The 13,315-nt window shown below is 37.1% G+C and overlaps 2 pseudogenes across 3 annotated transcripts; both read right to left on the bottom strand.

Annotated features, from left to right (window-relative positions):
• Positions 1 to 1,157: 1,157 nt before the first annotated feature.
• LOC144995363 (Ig kappa-b4 chain C region pseudogene) lies at positions 1,158 to 2,589 on the bottom strand (annotated as a pseudogene). Its single transcript, XR_013658918.1, has 2 exons — positions 2,526 to 2,589; positions 1,158 to 1,616 (listed from the first exon to the last, which is right to left on the bottom strand). The product of XR_013658918.1 is annotated as an Ig kappa-b4 chain C region pseudogene (transcript).
• A 5,537-nt stretch (positions 2,590 to 8,126) lies between these two features.
• On the bottom strand, positions 8,127 to 13,315 carry LOC101173675 (Ig kappa-b4 chain C region pseudogene; annotated as a pseudogene). Of its 2 annotated transcripts, none has more exons than XR_013658921.1 (2): positions 13,299 to 13,315; positions 8,127 to 8,566 (listed from the first exon to the last, which is right to left on the bottom strand). The product of XR_013658921.1 is annotated as an Ig kappa-b4 chain C region pseudogene, transcript variant X2 (transcript). The 2 variants fall into 2 exon arrangements; XR_013658920.1 differs by lacking the exon at positions 13,299 to 13,315 and adding an exon at positions 9,571 to 9,617.

The following is a 13,315-nucleotide window of genomic DNA, read 5'->3' as shown; positions in this document are numbered from 1 at the left end:
TGACTCAGCCTGGAGCAGTGAGCTCTGCTGTGGGAGGATCTGTCTCCATCTCATGTAGAACCAGTCAGGATGTTTATGGCAACAGCTATTTAGCCTGGTACCAACAAAAAGATGGAGAAACTCCTAAACTACTAATTTACTATGCTAGCACTCGAGCATCAGGAACTCCAACTCGTTTTACAGGCAGTGGATCAAACTCTGATTTCACTCTGACCATCAGTGGAATTCAGGCTGAAGATGCAGCAGTTTATTACTGTCAGAGTTTTCATGTCATCAACAGTCAACATGTGTTCACACAGTGAAAAACAGTCGTACAAAAACCTCCCTCATTCAGGCTGAACAGAAACTGAACTGACTGCTGCAGCTGGAAGATGCTGCAGACACTGAAACAGTTCACTGAACATCCATTCTAACAAACACAAAAACACAATAGATCCCATTCAAGTCAATTTAATTGTATTTATATAGCCCAAATTCACAACAACAGTCATCTGAATTGGCTTCATTGAGACAACTTATGTTACCAGATTTGTTCCTAATTTTCTTCAAATGTCTTGAGGAACCAGTTTAAGCCAGATATTTTAAACCATTGTCATTAATTTACTAATCACATAAATATGTTTTCATATATTGTAAAAAAAAAATAGTGTCATTCCATTCAATTTGCAGTACAAAAAGATGCATTAGATTTTTGTTTTTTGGAAGATTTGAAAATCAAACAACAAACTGCTAGATAGGTTTTTTTGTAAAAATGTGTGGGGTATTTTGTTTTCAATTTACATTTTTTTCCAAGCTTTTGACTACTACTGTTTTTATTGTTTCAGGTCAAAATAAGAATTCTGAAATCCTCCTGAGGTTAACAAACCTCGTCCTTCTTTGCAGTTTTAAGCATTTAGTTCCTTTTAACAAACTCTTTAACCTCGTCAGGCTGTATGTCGCTAATTTGCAACATGCCATGAAATTAAGGACAAGACCGAATTTAGCATCACCATAAAAGGCAAGAAAAACAAATGAATACTTTTCATATAATTGGAAAGAAGTCGAGTGTGAAGGGGTTGGGGGTTTTCTTGTTTGTTTTCTTGTTTATTTTATTCCTCAACATATTTTATCACAATAAAAATACGACTTTGCTTCTGACATAAATAAGAGTCTTGGAAGGAAATCAGTCAACAAAAGGTATTTTTATTTGTAGATAATTTTTACTTGATAAACTGTAAAAAATTAAAAAAAGAGTTTAAGAAAAAGAATGGAAAAGAAGAACTGCATAGAAAACAGATTTATAGTCATAGTTCCAGTTCAGGACTGGGAGCACTGGTCTCTCCTGAAAGTCTCTATGACTGGATCCTTGGATCCTCTCTTGGCCTGACAGGTCACCTTCTCCCACTGGTCTGCAGAGAGCCTCAGGGTGCTGCTCCAGCTGTAGAAGCCGTCCTTCTGCAGCACCCCGGGGCTCCTGCTCTCCTCCCAGCTGCTGCTGCTGCTGCCGACCACCTCCCAGGACAGAGTCCAATCTGAGGGGAAGCCCTTGTTGGCCACACACATGAGTGTGGCCTTCCCCTGCTGCAGCTCCTTCGTGGAGGGGGACAGCACTGTCAGCAAGGGGGTCACATGACCCACTGCAGGGAAACAGAGAAAACATTTTAGAGCTGAGATGAAACTGCTGAGTGTTTCACTTCCCTCTCTCAGCTTCACTGATGAACCACAGAAACAGAAGTTTTTCAACTAAAGAAAAACATGAAAAAAAGAACATTTTCCATTTCTATCACTTCTTATGGTTAATCATTTCTTACAGTAACATTTTTAAGCATTTGTGTTTTTCCACTTCATTCCAGAGTCTCATTTATGTTTCAGCATTTACAGCTGCAAACATTTCTCAATGGAAAATTCATCTTCTGTGTTTTTAAGCCTTACTTTATAATGTTAATTCATGTTCTGATAGTCACAATAAATTATCATCAAATACACATTAAAATGTAACTATAATCTGTTCAAACTGATCTCTATCATTCATCAAAGTGCAGCTTTGTTCATTTTCAATTATTGTCACTAAAAGCTCATTAGAAGATTCTGACAGAAACTGACAACAAGGCTCAGCGTTGTCATGAAATTATTGAACAGAAACACAAAAGGTTCTTCTGATTCACATTTTAGAACAGACTTTTTTTCTTTGAGAAACATTAAGAAAGATGAGGAAGTTACAGATGTTTGAAACTATGAATACATTCCTGCTGTTTCTTTGACATTTTTATACAAATAAATTCATAATTTACAGATGTCATGACTGAATAACAGTTTAATGTTTGATAACAGCAGAGACTTAAAGTTAAAGTAACACGTCTATAATAACATTTTAAATTGCATTCACAGATACATTTTTTAAAGATGTCCTTTTTTAGAACTAAATTAAGTATTAAAACAATTTATCTTACCTTAAAGAAAAACATTGAGTTGAGAATATTATAAAAAAATGTTTTAATGTTAATCAGACCAATAGTTGAAGTGTTTATAATGAATGAAGTACTTACAGTCAATCACCAGTCTGGTTCCTCCACCAAACGTGAGCCACAGTGATACAAACTGATTGAAGCGTCGCACAAAAACCTCTGACTGTACAGAGACACGCTCTCTGACTCTGAAACAAACAAACTCAACTGAAATGATGACAGAAAATCTAAAAAAAACACAGATTTTATTGTTACAATGTAAATTGTATTCCGTTGTTGAGTTGTAAGAACATTTTGCATATTCTTTTTTACTATTGTAATAAAACATAACGTTGTAAATATTATTTCGGTAAAGCATAATCAGAAAATTCAATTGAAAGATTAAAAGCTGCCTCAAACAAATCTACAAAAAATGTATCATTTCGATTAATTTTATAAATTCACTAAACTATCACTTTTATGTCTGTCTTCGGGTCATTCTGACTGTTTTCTTTTTCTTGTCAGGGTTGAGAACATTTACTTAAACTTAAGGCTCAGGCGTGGCTCAGTGGTTCAGTTAGTTGACCATGTTGGAGGATCGTCAGTTTGATCCCCACTAGTCAACTGTTTTTGTGTCCTTGTGTCTCTCCCTGCCTCCAGTGTTGATCCTCTGGTGTGTGAATGTCCTGGTGATGGTCAAAAGGGCCGTAGGCGTGAACCACGCATCATTAGCTTAACATCACCCAGTAAGAATGGGGGGTGAATGAATAATGAACATACATTTTAAGCCCATTGAGTGTCTGGAAAAGCACAGATAAATCCAATCAAATTTATCTATCTATCTATCTATCGATCGATCGATCGATCGATGAGGGAAATGCAGTAAGGAAAAGGTGGGCGGAGTATTTTGAGAGGGTGTTGAATGTGGAGGAAGATCGAGATGCTGTGATTGCGACGGATGGAAGGGAAAGTAGACTGAATGTATTGGGTATTGGGAGAGTTGAATGAAGCCTTGATGAGAGAGGAAGAGAGGAAGTTGAGCAAGCTGAGGGAAAGTTGAAAGTAGGAAAGGCTGCAGGTGTGGATGGGTGTGCTGGGGAATGCCTGAAGTGTGGTGGAGCGATCGTGATCGAGGGCTTAGTGAGATTGTTGAATGTGTGTTTTGTAAGTGGCCATGTGCCGCTTGTTGGATGAGTGCGTGTGTGGGTTAGGGTTCCCCTGCAAAAGGGTAAGGGTGATAAGTATGAATGTGGTAGTTTTAGGGGCATTAGTCTGTTGAGTGTTGTAGGCAAAGTGTATGGGAGAGTGCATATTACAGTTTTTCTCAGTCGCTTTAGTACAATTCCCAGATCAGAATTGAAGTTTGCAAATTCGTGTGTGCATTTCTCAAAACATTTTGTACAAACTGCAAAACACTATGGGTTTCTTGCAAAAGCCTGTAACTTGCTCAAAATCTTTAGTTCATCTCTCAAAACTTAGTCTTTATTTCATTGAACATGTCAGTGCCATCAGAATGTCAAGTCCTTGTGTCATTGTCTACGAACAAGACAGTCAAATTACTTAGTCATGTTGTCAATATAATGTGTACTTTAGAGGGAGGTTCTGATGTAAACTATGGCTAAAGTTTTGATGACAATTATTGTAAATGTAAGTTACACCGTATTGTTTGATTGCAAGAGACTGGACAAGATTCACATTTACACTTTTATTGTTCATATTGTACTTTGTTGACATACCATGTCATACCAACATAGAAAAAACCCACAGGAAACAGTAACACAAAGGGAAAAAAAAGATAGGACAATATTCTGTACAACAGTACAGGCAGTTCAGTAGGAATTGGTGTGGTCTTCCTACACCTCTTGTCATTGCTGTATGTTAGGCCACAAATTCTCATCCACATCACAGCGAATATCCTCTCTTGCAATACAGGGAAATATGTTTGTCACATTATGACAACTTGGTCAACCATTTTGCAGTTAATAACTTATACAATGAACCAATGACTAGGTGTTTTTAGGAGTAAGACTATTGCACAGTGAACTATATAATACATTTTGATCAACATGACATAAACTATTGACAATGTAGCAAAGAGCAGAGAATTGTACATAATCATTTGCATGGATGTATCAAAGCAATTGCAACTTGTTCAAAGAAGTGAGAAACTGCTTATATGATGTGCACAAGTGACATCATTATGTGAAGATTGAACAAATAGTATTGGGAATTTCATTCTGATCTGAGAATTGTACTAAAGCGACTGAGAAAAACTGTAATAGGGTAGTAGAGGGGACTGAGTGTATGATTGGTGAAAAGCAGTGTGGATTCAGGAGAGGTAGAGGGTGTGTGGATCAGGTGTTTGTTGTGAGACAGGTCTGTGAAACGTTTTTGGCTAAGGGGAGGGAGGTGTTTGGGGCATTTATGGATTTAGAGAAAGCGTATGATAGGATTGATAGAGAGGCGTTGTGGGTTGTGTTGAGTATGTATGGTATTGATGGTAGATTGCTTGAAGGCGTGAAGAGTTTTTATAGAAACAGTAGAGCGTGTGTGAGAGTGGGAAATAGCATGAGTGAGTTGTTTCCTGTGAGGGTTGGTCTGCGTCAGGGATGCGTGATCTCTCCGTGGTTGTTTAACGTGTATATGGATGGTGTGGTAAAAGAGGTGAATGAAAGGGTGTTGGGTACGGGTGTGAGCATGGTGAATACTGACAGCAGTGAATGGAGTGTGAATCAGTTACTGTTTGCAGATGATACTGCACTAGTGGCTGACTCAGAAGAGAGTTGGCACGTCTGGTTGAGGGGTTTGAAAGGGTGTGTGACAGAAGGAATTTGAGAATGAATGTGGAAAAGAGTAAGGTGATGAGGTGTACAAGGTTAAAGGGTGAACGTAGATTGAATGTGGCATTAAATGGGGAGTTGTTGGAAGAGGTAGAGTGTTTTTTCAGTATTTGGGGTCGTATGTCTGTGTGGATGGTGGAATAGGGGGAGAGGTAGAGTTTAGAATGAACAAAGTACGAAAGATATGGGGGGATGAAGAGAGTGTTTGAATGTAGGTAACTGGGAAAGGATGTGAAAAGGAGATTGTATGAGGGTGTGGTGGTGCCTGCAGCGTTATATGGGGCTGAAACATGGAGTCTGAAAGTGGTGGAAAAGAGGAAGCTGAATGTAGTTGAGATGAGATATTTGAGGAGTATGTGTGGTGTGACGCGTATGGATCGTGTGAGAAATGAAGTAATCCGAGAGAGAACCAATCATTTATTATTATTATTAAACATCTCCACATCCATCAATGACTCCACTGATTTGCTGCTGCTCTATTTTCACTGTTTTCATCTCACTTCTCTGATTGTTTCATCTGTAAGTTGATGTCATCAAAACAAAAAGTGCTTCTTAAAACTCTTGTAATTTGTCAGAAAGCTGCTCTCATCTTTAGTGTTAGTGGATCAAATATTAACTAGAGATTTAACGCAGGATGAAAATGTTTAAAACACCAATTGTTCCATTGATCTTCTTTTTATGTATTCATTTCAATTTTATATCGTATGGTAAACTTTATATGTATTCTTGGAAATACTTTTTTTTTTTGGCTCCACAGACCTTTTATCTTACACTACAGCACATGTTTTCAAATACAAAACCTGTTTAATTTCATTTCATTTCAGAATCAAAATCAGAAGTACTTTATTGATCCCACACGTAGGAAATTTGTTTGTTACAGTAGCATTGTAATCTTAAAGGAAAATAGAAAATAAAAAAGAACAGAAAATTGTAATTGTAAAAAAGAAAGAAAATGTTAGAAAAATAAGGTGATATAATGTAAAAGCTATTTATAATGTACAGGTAAAAATGTGCAAAGTTATCCGTTACACTATGAGCTGTTTAAAGTGTGATTGTGTTGGGTAGGAAGGAATTTCGGTATCTTTGCTCAGGTTCATAATGAGCATCTTCCTCAGACACATCCTCCTCAGCTTCACTTTTTTTTGAGTCTTCAGGATCCCTGTCATGACCAAAGATATTGAAGATCGTAAAACTCATAGAACTGTTTTAGAATCACTGTTAGTGGATCATGCATGCCATAAAAGCCCCCACTTAAGGTTTCAAGGAGCAGAGGTCAGGTTGTGGAGCAGGGTGCTCGGCATTTATGGTGGTGGTGGTGGGTCCTTTGTAGTTTGTGTTCTGGTTTTATCTGTGCAGATGGCTACGGGACAGCTAACATTCCTGGAAGCCCTGGAGACAACTGATTCTACACCCTCCTGTCTGCATTTACACATTCATCCAGAGATTGTATAAATCCCCGGGCAGGAATAGGGAAGGTGCTCTTTCTTTGTGTTCCTGCTGTGAGCCCTGTTTTAATAAAAGGCATTCAGGGAAATTGATTGAGCCCGGATATCTGTATTAGAAATATTGTTAGGGTAATAAATCTTTGGCTTGAATTCAAAACCCCCATCATTGCGCTTTTATTCCAACAGAATCTCCAAACTTCAATATGATCCAGCAGCTCAGAAGCTGTGAACGTCTAGTTGCTCTAGAATGATTCACGAGAATGGAACAGAAAATTATCTGACACCAACCCTGATTTTATGACATTGTACATGTTTTGTTAAAAATCTATCAATATTTTGTGTGAATGTTTGAGTTCATGTGGGTTAGGGGTTGTGAAAAGGGTTATGTTTGTGCAAGAGTTGATAAGATCTTTATACAATAACAAACACAATTATTAAAATAATAGAATTCTTTTCATGAGATTAAACAACACTATGTTCATGTTGTTTGAATAAGGCTCATTGCAACTCTATATTAATCCAATCAGAAAATAAAATAAAATTAAAGAATTCAGCGAATCCATGCAAAACAATACTTTATTAAAAAAAGTATTGCTTTCAGTAAATTGAGATTGATGATGATCAATGTTCCTGTTGGAGTCAGTGGCAGCATTTCCATAGAGACACTTTGCATCAGCAGCTCCATGCTCCAGTGCTCTGGGAGACTTTATAGTCCTGAGAGTTGAAGACTGGATGACTGACAGCTGTCCTTCATCACAGCAGAAGACACAGAAATCCTCCTCATCATCCTCATCCAAAACTTCAAAACTCCAAACATCTTCCTCTTCGGGTTCAAGACAAGGAAAAAAAGTATTTGATTTAAAGATGTAAATTTAGATTTAGTCAAAAAAAATGTAATCATTTTATTTTCTATATATATGTTTGTTCCAAGGAATTTAAAACTTGAATCTTAAATATAATAATTAGATAACATTAACTTTTAGTATTATATTAAAAAATCTTTAAAAAATATGGAAAGTGATTCATGTGAAATCAGTGAAAATGATTTTCTTTTTTTATTGTATTTAGATAAACTCACTCAGGATTAAGTTGTTCCGTTGTTTTTATCTGGCTATAAACCCATCCTTCATGTTCAGGACAGCTTTGCTCATTGAAGTCTGTTTTTTCAGTCAACTTTCATTGTTATTTCAATGTTTTTGATGTTATTTGTTCATTAAGTATTTTTGAAGTTTAATTTTCAGTACAGATGATGGAAAAAAATTAAAGCCTTTGGTTAATTTTTAAAAACGTCTCAGTAATGAAGAAGATAACCGATGCTAAAAGTCAGTAATTTGATAACAAACATGTTTTTTTTCCATTTTACAAATCTTTAAGTTATGTAAAATAAACTGAACCCTGAACAAAAAAGATTCATAATCAAACTGGAGACATTCGTATTTATTTGAAGACAACACAAAACTTGAAAAGAGCAAAGGACTAAAGTAAGAATAGATTTGAAAGAATTTTAAAGAGAGAGTTAGTCAGCAAGAGAGTCAGAAATTTCCAGTTCAGGACTGGGAGCACTGGTCTCTCCTGAAAGTCTCTAAGACTGGATCCTTGGATCCTCTCTTGGCCTGACAGGTCACCTTCTCCCACTGGTCTGCAGAGAGCCTCAGGGTGCTGCTCCAGCTGTAGAGGCCGTCCTTCTGCAGCACCCCGGGGCTCCTGCTCTCCTCCCAGCTGCTGCTGCCGACCACCTCCCAGGACAGAGTCCAGTCTGAGGGGAAGCCCTTGTTGGCCACACACATGAGTGTGGCCTTCCCCTGCTGCAGCTCCTTCGTGGAGGGGGACAGCACTGTCAGCAAGGGCGAGGCATCACCTAGGAGACACCAATCAGCTTAGAGGACAGGAACCACACAGCTGTCAATCAAAAAGCTCTCATTGGATGCAGTGGTTTCAGTTTGAAGAAGGTTTCTGTTCAGGTGTTTTTCTGCTCCATCAGTCATTGATTCACACATTGTTTCACTTCCTTGAAGAAATCTCTCATGCAGATCAGCAACAAGACAAACTTCAGTTTCTACTGAAAAATGTCAAACTGGGTTAGAAAAAGAGCAGATGCATCTTTATGAAGAAAACAAGTTTGGACTGAATGTCTTTAAAAAGCTTCATCATACATTAAAGAAATGTACAAATTAGGACAAAAACGCAACAATCATGAAAGTTTCACTGTGTCCTAGGGAAATGTCTTATAGAAAAAAAATGAGACAACGTGAAATAAAATAACCCTTAAGACATGTTCTGACAAACATAACTATTTTATTACAAAACTGAAGTACTGCTCACTGAGTAAATATTACACAATTACCCATTAACACAGCATGTCACTTTTAAGACAAACATAAACATTAAAAAAAGTTGAATAGTGACTAAAAATTAGTCTTCTTTCTCTCTTAAATTCAACTTTGATCAAAATTTTTCTGCAGGTAATGTTCAGATGCTAGAACGTCAAATTTTATAAACTTACTTCCAACATCCAGTCTGGTTCCTCCACCAAAAGTCCACCACAGTGATACAAACTGATTGAAGCGTCGTACAAAAACCTCTGACTGTACAGAGATACGCTCTCTGACTCTGTCATTCTCAACTATTTCCTAATTTCTTGATTCCAAAACGTAGACAAGATATTTTATTTTATGATTAAGGTAAACTCATTTATTTAAATTTTTGGTATCACACAGATTAAGTTTCTATGTAAAACTGGAAAAACGGGTGTTTTGAAAAAACACATAAAATCAGATTTTTAAAATCTCTTAGAGTTGACAGGGGATCAGAGAAGGTACTACGACAACAAAAAAACTAAAAGTAACAAAGACTTTTACTTACTTCCAACATCCAGTCTGGTTCCTCCACCAAACGTGAGCCACAGTGATACAAACTGATTGAAGCGTCGTACAAAAACCTCTGACTGTACAGAGACACGCTCTCTGACTCTGAAACAAACAAACTCAACTGAAATGATGACAGTGAATCTAAAAATAAAACATCTTAGTTTTAGAAATTAAAATTTTCTTAGATAGTAAGCAATAAATAAACCAATTCATTGTTTAACTATATTCTGTCTGCAGTAATTAATGTAATAATTGCTCAGTTAAAACTAAATGGGAGCAACACCAACAAAATGTTAAAAAAAAAAAGTTTAAATGTCTCTTTTACAATGCATGCAAACGTGGCAGCAGGTCATATGGATCTACAACTTTACTAAAGTCCATGTTTAAAACGTTGCCCTACAAAAACATTTTTTTTCAGTAATAGCAGTACAATTTCACTCCAAAAGTCATTCCCATCATGCATTGATAAAAAATACACTCTTTGATCAGCAGAAGTCCTGTCTTAAATACAATAAACAGCTGTGTCAGTCAGTTTAAGTAAAACTTCCTTTGGAAATAAATCTACTTTTAAGAATTTATAATTAAATGTTTCAAAATGTCTAAAAACAGTCAATGTTGTCATTTCTATTGTCCTGCTGCTTTTTGTCAGCTGTCATGTTTTATCTACACATACAGATTAATGAAATAAATAACTGTTATGTGTTTCCTTTGATCAATATGTTTCACCTTGAGTAGTAATTTTTAAAGTCACTCAGATTCTAATTTATACCTTTGGAGACCACAAGAATAATGAAAAAATCTTCAGAAATTGAAAACAAAAATAATTGTGAAAACACTTAGATGTCCTCACATCACATTCAACAACTTTATGGTCATGATATTTAAAAAAAAAAAAGCTCAAAGTCGTCCATGATCATCTGAAACCAAGTAATAATGTTGAGGATTTATTTGTCCATAAATTATTACTTTCAATTTCTGATGACCTTGATGATGAGGATGATCCATGTTCCTGTTGGAGTCAGTGGTAGCATTTCCATAGAGACACTTTGCATCAGCAGCTCCATGCTCCAGTGCTCTGGGAGACTTTATAGTCCTGAGAGTTGAAGACTGGATGACTGACAGCTGTCCTTCATCACAGCAGAAGACACAGAAATCCTCCTCCTCATCATCATCATCCAAAACATGACTGTGATCTGCGTCCTCATCTGGACTCTCCTCTGCTGCTGCTTCACAGGTAAAGTCCAGAGAATCCAACTCCTCTCCTCTATGAACATCCGTCCCTCTGAAATGAAGGCCACAAAAGCATGAAGCTGCTTTCTGTTTCTGTCTCTGTATCCTCAGAGTCCAGAGGACAGGTCACAGTGACTCAGCCTGGACCAGTGAGCTCTGCTGTGGGAGGATCTGTCTCCATCTCATGTAGAACCAGTCAGGATGTTTATGGCAACAACTTTTTAGCCTGGTACCAACAGAAAGATGGAGAAACTCCTAAACTACTAATTTACCGTTCTAGCAGTCGAGAATCAGGAACTCCAACTCGTTTTACAGGCAGTGGATCAAACTCTGATTTCACTCTGACCATCAGTGGAATTCAGGCTGAAGATGCAGCAGTTTATTACTGTCAGAGTTATCATTACATCAACAATAAGGATGTGTTCACACAGTGAAAAACAGTCGTACAAAAACCTCCCTCATTCTGGCTGAACAGAAACTGAACTGACTGCTGCAGCTGGAAGATGCTGCAGACACTGAAACAGTTCACTGAACATCCATTCTAAAAAACACATAAACACAATAGACACCTTATGTTGCCAGATAGAAGGAACTGCTCCCAATTTTTCTCAGTGTTCAAAAAGAACCAGTTTAAGCCGGATAATAATGTCAATCTCTGTATTCCATTTAATAATCACAAATATAGATTTGATATTTCGTTTATAAAAAAATCAGAATATTCTGACTAAGACACATAACAGAACATCACTGAGATAAACAGTGATTCCATGATTTAAGTTCTTATGATAACAGAGAACAGGCTGTACAAAAAGCAGGGCATATGAACATGCAATGAAAGATGAAACAAGTTGAAGTTTGACCAACCAGGGTGTCGGGTTTGGTGGTGAATTATGGGTAACATCCTTTTCAAAACATGAAAGTGCCTACCTTTGAAAAATTGACAAATTGTATAACAAAAACAATTGTAAAACACTTAAACATCATTAAACCACTTTATGGTCATGATATTTCAGGAAAAGGTGAATATTGGCTCCATTATCATCTGAAAGCAAGAATTCCTGCTAAGGATTTATTTGTTCATAAATTTTAATTCCAGTTTTCTGATAATCTTGATGATGAGGATGATCTATGGTTATTCTGGAGTCAATGGTAGCATTTCCATAGAGACACTTTGCATCAGCAGCTCCATGCTCCAGTGCTCTGGGAGACTTTATAGTCCTGAGAGTTGAAGACTGGATGACTGACAGCTGTCCTTCATCACAGCACAAGACACAGAAATCCTCCTCCTCATCATCATCCTCATCCAAAACATGACTGTGATCTTCGTCCTCATCTGGACTCTCCTCTGCTGCTGCTTCACAGGTAAAGTCCAGAGAATCCAACTCCTCTCCTCTATGAACATCCGTCCCTCTGAAATGAAGGCCACAAAAGCATGAAGCTGCTTTCTGTTTCTGTCTGTGTATCCTCAGAGTCCAGAGGACAGGTCACAGTGACTCAGCCTGGAGCAGTGAGCTCTGCTGTGGGAGGATCTGTCTCCATCTCATGTAGAACCAGTCACAGGGTGGATGATGGAGAGGACCTTTCCTGGTACCAACAGAAAGATGGAGAATCTCCTAAACTGCTCATTCATACCACCAGCCGCAGTGTGTCAGGAACTCCAACTCGTTTTACTGGCAGTGGATCAAACTCTGATTTCACTCTGACCATCAGTGGAATTCAGGCTGAAGATACAGCAGTTTATTACTGTTTGGCTGAATTCTACATCAACGGCAAACTCTCGTTCACACAGAGAAAAACAGTCGTACAAAAACCTCCCTCATTCAGTCAGAGAGAACAGAAACTGAACTGATACAGTTCAATGAAGACACACACACAAGCATACAGAGCCCGTGTCCTGACATGGATTAAATAAAAAATATCTCGTTTCAACAAATTAATATCTTGTCTCCACGAAACAATATTCTGTTCCCACGAAATAATTAATTTGTGCGAACAAAATAATTAATTTCTGCGAACATAATAAAATTTCATGCGATTAGTCATTCATAAACATGGATGTTAGCAATCTTGGATTTAAAGTAGATACCTTTACATTTCTGTCTGTGTGTGTCTCATTACATTGCATGGAAGACACTGAGGATGGTAAGAGATCAGATTTATTTATTTTAAAAAGCGCAAAAGCAATTGAAATAACACTCATGTCAGTTTCACTGTGTCAAGGAGCAAAACTTTTATAAAAAATAAGAAATAGATATTTTGAAGATAAATAAACCTCAAGACAAATTCTGAAAGAAAAACATTTTTTGTTACAAAACTGAATTAATTCTCACTATGACCACATATTATACAACTACCTTTTAACACAGCTAAATATTTTGAAGAAAAACAAAAACGTGAGAAAAACAAATGGGAGGAAAAATTAGCTTTTATTCATCTTAAATTTGAGACTGACCTATTTTTTTTCTGAAAGAAAAATTGAAAATATAAACTTACTTCCAACTTCCAGTCTG

This window comes from Oryzias latipes, chromosome 11, assembly GCF_053564925.1.
Source record: "Oryzias latipes strain Hd-rR chromosome 11, Olatipes_Hd-rR_3.1".
In the NCBI taxonomy this organism is placed as follows: Eukaryota; Metazoa; Chordata; class Actinopteri; order Beloniformes; family Adrianichthyidae; genus Oryzias; species Oryzias latipes.
The sequence above is the reverse complement of the archived record's forward strand: the minus strand, read 5'-3'. Positions and strand labels throughout refer to the sequence as shown.